This window comes from Mytilus galloprovincialis, chromosome 12, assembly GCF_965363235.1.
Source record: "Mytilus galloprovincialis chromosome 12, xbMytGall1.hap1.1, whole genome shotgun sequence".
NCBI lineage: Eukaryota > Metazoa > Mollusca > Bivalvia > Mytilida > Mytilidae > Mytilus > Mytilus galloprovincialis.
The window spans coordinates 7,369,880-7,378,208 of record NC_134849.1 but is presented as its reverse complement, the minus strand read 5'-3'; positions in this window follow the sequence as shown (position 1 = coordinate 7,378,208).

The following is an 8,329-nucleotide window of genomic DNA, read 5'->3' as shown; positions in this document are numbered from 1 at the left end:
GGTCCCAACAGTTTAGGAATTAGGGGCCAAAAAGGGACCCAAATAAGCATTTTTTTTGGTTTTCGCACCATACATTGTAACTTTAGTATAAGTAAATAGAAATCTATGAAATTTAAACACAAGGTTTATGACCGTAAAAGGAAGGTTGGTATTGATTTTGGGAGTTTTGGTCCCAACAGTTTAGGAATAAAGGGCCCAAAGGGTCCAGATTTAAACTTTGTTTGATTTTATCAAAAATTGAATAATTGGGGTTCTTTGATATGCCGAATCTAACTGTGTATGTAGATTCTTAATTTTTGGTCCCGTTTTCAAATTGGTCTACATTAAGGTCCAAAGGGTCCAAAATTAAACTTAGTTTGATTTTAACAAAAATTGAATCCTTGGGGTTCTTTGATATGCTGAATCTAAAAATGTACTTAGATTTTTTATTATTGGCCCAGTTTTCAAGTTGGTCCAAATCGGGGTCCAAAATTAAACTTTGTTTGATTTCATCAAAAATTGAATAATTGGGGTTCTTTGATATGCCAAATCTAACTGTGTATGTAGATTCTTAATTTTTGGTCCGTTTTCAAATTGGTTTACATTAACGTCCAAAGGGTCCAAAATTAAACTTAGTTTGATTTTAACAAAAATTAAATTCTTGGGCTTATTTGATATGCTTTATCTAAATATGTACTTTGATTTTTGATTATGGGCCCAGTTTTCAAGTTGGTCTAAATCAGGATTCCATATCAAGTATTGTGCAATAGCAAGAAATTTTCAATTGCACAGTATTGCACAATAGCAAGAAATATCTAATTGCACAATATTGTGCAATAGCAATTAATTTTCAATTGGAGTTACAGTACGCCCAAGGAGTTTGTAATCCCAAACTCCATACTCCGATATTTTTCCTGGTGTAACACCAGGAAACTCCGACATCCCTCCCAAAATTCTCGGAGAAATTTGGGAGTATTCCCTCCGACTTCCGCGTAAATCCGCTACCTTTTGTTTATTGTATTAGCGACATCTCTCCCAGTCTGGTGTGACGTGGTGTGACACCAGGTAATTAATTGCCCTAATCCGTCTGATCTATGCCGGCACGCGACAGTCAACATGGTCAAGGTATGTGAGATTTCTAATGTAATTAAACAATTGTATTTCCTGTCTATTGATTATCAGGTTATATCTGATTGCTTGAAACAAATGAAAGATTAAAATAAAAAGCAAAACGTTGTTGTTAATTCTTTCAATCTTTCAATTACACTGTACATTTTAATCAAGTTTTTAAACAACTATATTTGATTTTGACTTCCGTTTTTTTATCAGTAAATAAATATTTAATTTACTAAAAGAGATATAATTGTGCAACAATAAACGGAGAATAAATGAGGGCAGTTTAAAGAAAAATTACACGTCTCAAAGTTTTTTATACTACAAGTAAAAAAGAAAATATTATTCACTATCTGTTATGCTAATAATTCTACGCCATTTCCATTTTACGATTACAAAATAAAAGTTTTAAAATCCAAAACGTTGTTGTTAATGCTTTCAATTGCATTAAAGTTTTATAAAAAAAATCTATACTTGATTATGACCTCGTTTTTTATTTATCGGTAATTTATGTAACTTACGAAAAGAGACATACTTGCGTGAAAATAAACGGAAACTAACGCTGAAGGTATAGAATGTGAGCAGTGAGTTTAAAGAAAATTACGTGTCTTAAAACTTGTATATGTAAGTAAAAAAGAAAATACTATTCACCATTCGTTATGTTTAATAAGTCTACGGCATTTTCTCTTCACGATTAGCATTACTTTAGGATATAATACATTTCGGCTACAACAGGAATACTGCTATAGCTGCATCAACTCGTCGTTGCATAATATTCATTTACGCACAATGAATGTAAACTTTTGTATTGTATTTAGAACAGTGATCTTTAAATATTTTTTGCCGTGGGAAGACGACACGCATCTCAGTGATCAACAGTGCGTGGTTGAACTTGAACTTGACTTTGCTCACAATATTGAATGCTAAAAATAGTGACATCAATTTTGTCCATGAGATTTTTATTTGGCGGGAAATAGTATCATGTAACAGTAAACTCAGGTGACCTTTCTGGATAACCGTGGGAAAATTCATTGAAAGTTTAAACTTGCTTTGTAATGATTGACATTTGTGTGCGTTAAGATTGAGGCTCTAGAAGGTCCTTTTACAATTGATTAACCAGATTCTAAATTTTATTCCTTTTCTGAATAAACGAACATCAGCCTTTTATTTATACGTTTCTCAGTCAACAGAGGACATAAACCTGGACATTATTTATACTTCCATAGTCAACACTATACATTAATGGTAGATGAAAACAGGATGTATGTCGTTCAGTTACTGATGGGCGTTGGTAAGATCCTCTGTGAAAATGTGTCGATCGTAAAAATCCGATCCACATTTTTTTTTACATATTTCTTTCTTGTACGATATAATTTCATTTTAATATTCTATAGTATAAATTGTTGAAATACTTCTTTTTATATTTCGCCGAGGACTTTTAACGAGCAGTAAAATACGGATTGCGCCAATCCAATTTTATTTAAAAAAATAAAAGATCAATAACAGATCATAACAGATAAAAAAACACATGATTTTATTTCTTCATATAATTAAATAAGGTTGTGATTATTGTGTTGTGTCTGGGCGGGGAATTATCTCAGTATTTATGAATATAGGGCTGCCACATTGCATACAAAACTATTTGTTTCTTTTTTAAATTCAAATATTTCAAGTCGGTAATCTACCGAGGTAGTGAAACATAATATTTTACATTTCAAAATAAATTGAAAGTAACAGAGTTCACTTGTTGGTCCGATAAATTAACTCTAGGGTTTGATTTAGATTGGACAAATTACCGTAAAAACATCATTTTGTTTTAAGCCAGTTGATATTAATTATATAATATTAAACTATTAATGAACCGGATATTGCTTACTGAGTAGGTCATAAAAGGTTCTAATTGTGGTAAAATCATCTTTGTTGAAACTTTGTTGAAAAAACAAAAATTATGACCTGATCGGACTATAATGAAAATACTAAATAAGTGTTTTATTCGTATTTTTATACGTTTTTACGTTTTATTTCATATGACAATGACATGGGCATATACAATGTACATCAGTGTTCTAGGATTTTTTTTGGCACCTTGACTTACCACGGGTAAGATCAATAAAAAAATTACTTACCCACATCTAAAAGTTAAATCCGCCAACCAATGCGGACGGCGCAAAAAAAACGATTTCTTACTAAATTTGACAAATATGTTATAGTTATTACTATGTCATTTATTAAGAGCTATAATAAATGCAACTGTAAGTTTATTTTCCTCCGATGACAAGAAAAAAAATCGTTAATGTCCCGATTTAAGCACCAGTTATCAATCCGGATTTTCCGATTTTACCGACACCGTGACCGACTTTTAGAATGAAAGGAGAAGAATGTGGTCTCTTTTGCGCTTGATTACACCTAGTAAACGAGTGCTTGAATAAAAGCGCCGATAGACATCGACAAAATCTTCGATCTTTTATCAAAGTTTTTTCTCGTGATTTAATAAAAATAAAAAGCAGATATGGGAAAATTGAAGAGGACCGGGAAATTTCAAGAGTTTTTCGGCTTCCCCGAACTTGAAAATTGACTTACCACCGGGTGACAAAGGCTAAAAAATGACTTACCCGTTGTCCTAATCCACTTACCCTGGGTAACGGGTAATGGGAATCCTAGAACAGTGTACATACAAGAATAATCTTATTTTAAATAAAAATGTCACACTTTTATCTGACAATGAATGAACATTTAAATAACGTATTTTAAAGCACACAGGTGCAATCAAGATCGATTAAATGTACAAAGGTAATAAATCTGGCTAATCCGATTATGTTGTCACGCGTCATTAATTTTCAGTTCATCCGATGGGCAATAAACCAATTAACAGCCACGCGGTGTTGGGAGAGAATCTTTGGAGGAAATTGGGAGTAGAATCCGTGATTCGCGGTGTCACACCGCTACACTCGGAAATCGGTGATAAAAGTTTGCGATTACAAACTCTCTGGGCGTACTGTATCTTTCTTTGTATAGAATAGTAGTTGATAATATATGTTGGAAATTTACCAGACTTGACTATGATGTCATTTTCTATTTTTATTTGCCAATAACTTTATGTAAATAACTTCATTGGAAATTTGCCAATATAAAATGTTGCTGATGAAGCTTTTTTTCCTTATCTTATCTAAAATGTTTTTAGATAATGTATGTTGGACATTTGCCAGACATGACTATGATGTCATTTTCTATTTTTATTTGCCAATAACTTTATGTAAATAACTTCATTGGAAATTTGCCAATATAAAATGTTGCTGATGAAGTTTTTTTTTATTGTTTTATACAATAAACAATGTATATTCACTTTTACTACCAACCAATCTTTACCATTCAGTGATAACAAGCACTTTATTTTACATTTTAATATCTTATGATGTATTTAAAAGAGTAGTTATTGTTGCAAACTCCATTAGAAATTTGAATTGATATCAGTTTTGGAAAAAGGGAAACGGGGATGTGAAAAAAAGGGGGGGGGGTTTAAATTTTTCTCATTTCAGATTTCATAAATAAAAAGAAAATTTCTTCAAACATTTTTTTGAGAGGATTAATATTCAACAGCATAGTGAATTGCTCAAAGGCAAAAAAAAACTTTTAAGTTCATTAGACCACATTCATTCTGTGTCAGAAACCTATGCTGTGTCAACTATTTAATTTTAGATTTAAAAAGTTTGAAGAAATCTTTAATTGATTTGTAAAATCTTGACATTTGTTTTGTGTAAAAAAAAAACATATAATGTCAAAAATTTGATCACAATCCAAATTCAGAGCTGTATCACGCTTGAATGTTTTGTCCATACTTGCCCCAACTGTTCAGGGTTCGACCTCTGCGGTCGTATAAAGCTGCGCCCTGCGGAGCACCTGGTTTGACATAAAATGTCGTTTTATGTACAAAACACTTGGGATGGACATCGTTCAGTGTGAGGAATTTGTACAGCCTCATAAAATTTTTCTAAAGTTTGCCGTTTTGGGTTAAAAAATTACGATTTGGGGTCAAATAGCAGAATTTTGAGAATTTCACCTAGATATAATGCCGAAAATTTGAAAATTTGAATATTTTATGAGGAAAAAATGATCAAAACATGAATAAAACTGTGAACATGGTGTTAGTGAATGAAATAAATACACAAATAACTACAAACAAGTTTTTATTGACATTTATTATGAAGATCTCCCACTTGAGCAATAGTAGCCAGGGAAGCCATCGTCTCAGAGTAGCTTCTGTCTGGGCAGCAATCGGTGAAAGGGTTAAAAGAAATATTAGATTTATTAAGAAGAAATCAATAAGAATTTATAACCCATGATATTATGTCCTCATTTTTCAGTATGTTGCAAAAATAGAGAAATATGTATTATGGTGTGCATATTGGTTAGGTCTTGGTGTACTATCATCTGTAGGTCTGGGGACAGGATTACATACATTTCTATTATATCTGGTGAGTATATCTTGGTGTACTATCATCTGTAGGTCTGGGGACAGGATTACATACATTTCTATTATATCTGATGAGTATATCTTGGTGTACTATCATCTGTAGGTCTGAGGACAGGATTACATACATTTCTATTATATCTGGTGAGTATATCTTGGTGTACTATCATCTGTAGGTCTGGGGACAGGATTACATACATTTCTATTATATCTGGTGAGTATATCTTGGTGTACTATCATCTGTAGGTCTGGGGACAGGATTACATACATTTCTATTATATCTGGTGAGTATATCTTGGTGTACTATCATCTGTAGGTCTGGGGACAGGATTACATACATTTCTATTATATCTGGTGAGTATATCTTGGTGTACTATCATCTGTAGGTCTGGGGACAGGATTACATACATTTCTATTATATCTGGTGAGTATATCTTGGTGTACTATCATCTGTAGGTCTGGGGACAGGATTACATACATTTCTATTATATCTGGTGAGTATATCTTGGTGTACTATCATCTGTAGGTCTGGGGACAGGATTACATACATTTCTATTATATCTGGTGAGTATATCTTGGTGTACTATCATCTGTAGGTCTGGGGACAGGATTACATACATTTCTATTATATCTGGTGAGTATATCTTGGTGTACTATCATCTGTAGGTCTGGGGACAGGATTACATACATTTCTATTATATCTGGTGAGCACTTTATCTAGGTGTATTAACATTAGTCTGTCATGAAACACATGATTACAAACATTTTTTGAGTATCTTGTGATTGACCAGGATTACATGCAGTTCTGTTGTGTTTTGTAAACTTGTATATTTTGTCTTATCTCTAAGTCTGTTAAAAAGATTACTTTGTGTTTTTCAGAAATTCTAGATTCAGAGTTTATTTTTACAGGAATTTAGATGCCATCCTCTACAACTCCATATACACAATATCCCATGTTAAATGTTATTATACCCCACGCAACAAAGTTGCGGAGGGTATAATGTTTTTGACCCGTCTGTCCGTCCGTCCGTCAGTCAGTCCTGTTTCTTGTCATCGCAACTCCTCTCAAACCACACAACAGAATTTCACGAAACCTTTTCAGATAATAAGGACATACTATGTAGTTGTGCATATTGACGGGAAATTGCGATTCAATTTTTTTTCTAGGAGTTACGCCCCTTTGAACTTATTTACTTTAATGTACTACTGCAACAGTTTGTCATCGCAACTCCTCTCAAACCACACAACAGAATTTCACGTCACCTTTTTAGATAATAAGGACATACTATGTAGTTGTGCATATCGACAGGAAATTACGATTCATTTTTTTTCCCAGGAGTTACGCCCCTTTGAACTTATTTACTTTAATGTACTACTGCAACAGTTTGTCATCTCAACTCCTCTGAAACCGCACAACAAAATTTCATGAAACTTTGTAGATAATAAGGACATACTACGTAGATGTGCATATCGACAGTAAATTACGATTCAATTTTTTTTCTAGGAGTTACGCCCCTTTGAAATTATTTGATCAATATACTACTGCAAGCTTTTGTCATCCCAACTCCTCTCAAACCACACAACAGAATTTCATGAAACCTTTTCAGATAATAAGGACATACTATGTAGTTGTGCATATCGACGGGAAATTGCGATTCAATTTTTTTTCTAGGAGTTATGCCCCTTTGAACTTATTTACTTTAATGTACCACTGCAACAGTTTGTCATCGCAACTCCTCTCAAACCACACAACAGAATTTCACGAAACCTTTTTTAGATAATAAGGACATACTATGTAGTTGTGCATATCGACAGGAAATTACGATTCATTTTTTTTCCAGGAGTTACGCCCCTTTGAACTTATTTACTTTAATGTACTACTGCAACAGTTTGTCATCTCAACTCCTCTGAAACCACACAACAAAATTTCATGAAACTTTGTAGATAATAAGGACATACTACGTAGATGTGCATATCGACAGGAAATTAAGATTCAATTTTTTTTCCAGGAGTTACGCCCCTTTGAAATTATTTGATCAATATACTACTGCAAGCTTTTGTCATCGCAACTCCTCTCAAACCACACAACAGAATTTCATGAAACCTTTTCAGATAATAAGGACATACTACGTAGATGTGCATATCGGCAGGAAATTACGATTCATTTTTTTTCCCAGGAGTTACGCCCCTTTGAACTTATTTACTTTAATGTACTACTGCAACAGTTTGTCATCTCAACTCCTCTGAAACCGCACAACAGAATTTCATGAAACCTTTTCAGATAATAAGGACATACTACTTAGATGTGCATATCAACAGGAAATTACGATTCAATTTTTTTCCCAGGAGTTACGCCCCTTTGAACTTATTTGCCCAATATACTACTGCAACCTTTTGTCATCGCAACTCCTCTCAAACCACACAACAGAATTTCATGAAACCTTTTCAGATAATAAGGACATACTATGTAGATGTGTATATCGACAGGAAATTATGATTCAATTTTTTTTTTTTATACAATTTTTTTTTCTCATACTTATTTTATTTCTCCAATGACAATGTGGGGACGTGGGGTATGTGAGCGCGCTCACTAAGGTTCTTTAATTTAAAAATGTTTTGTTTAAAATTTTTATACCCCACCTAGGGGCAGTACCTTTTTAGGTCTGTGCGTCGTTTATTTGTCTGTCTATCCTGCTTCAGGTTAAAGTTTATGGTCAAGGTAGTTTTTGATGAAGTTGAAGTCCAATCAACTTGAAACTTATAGCATGT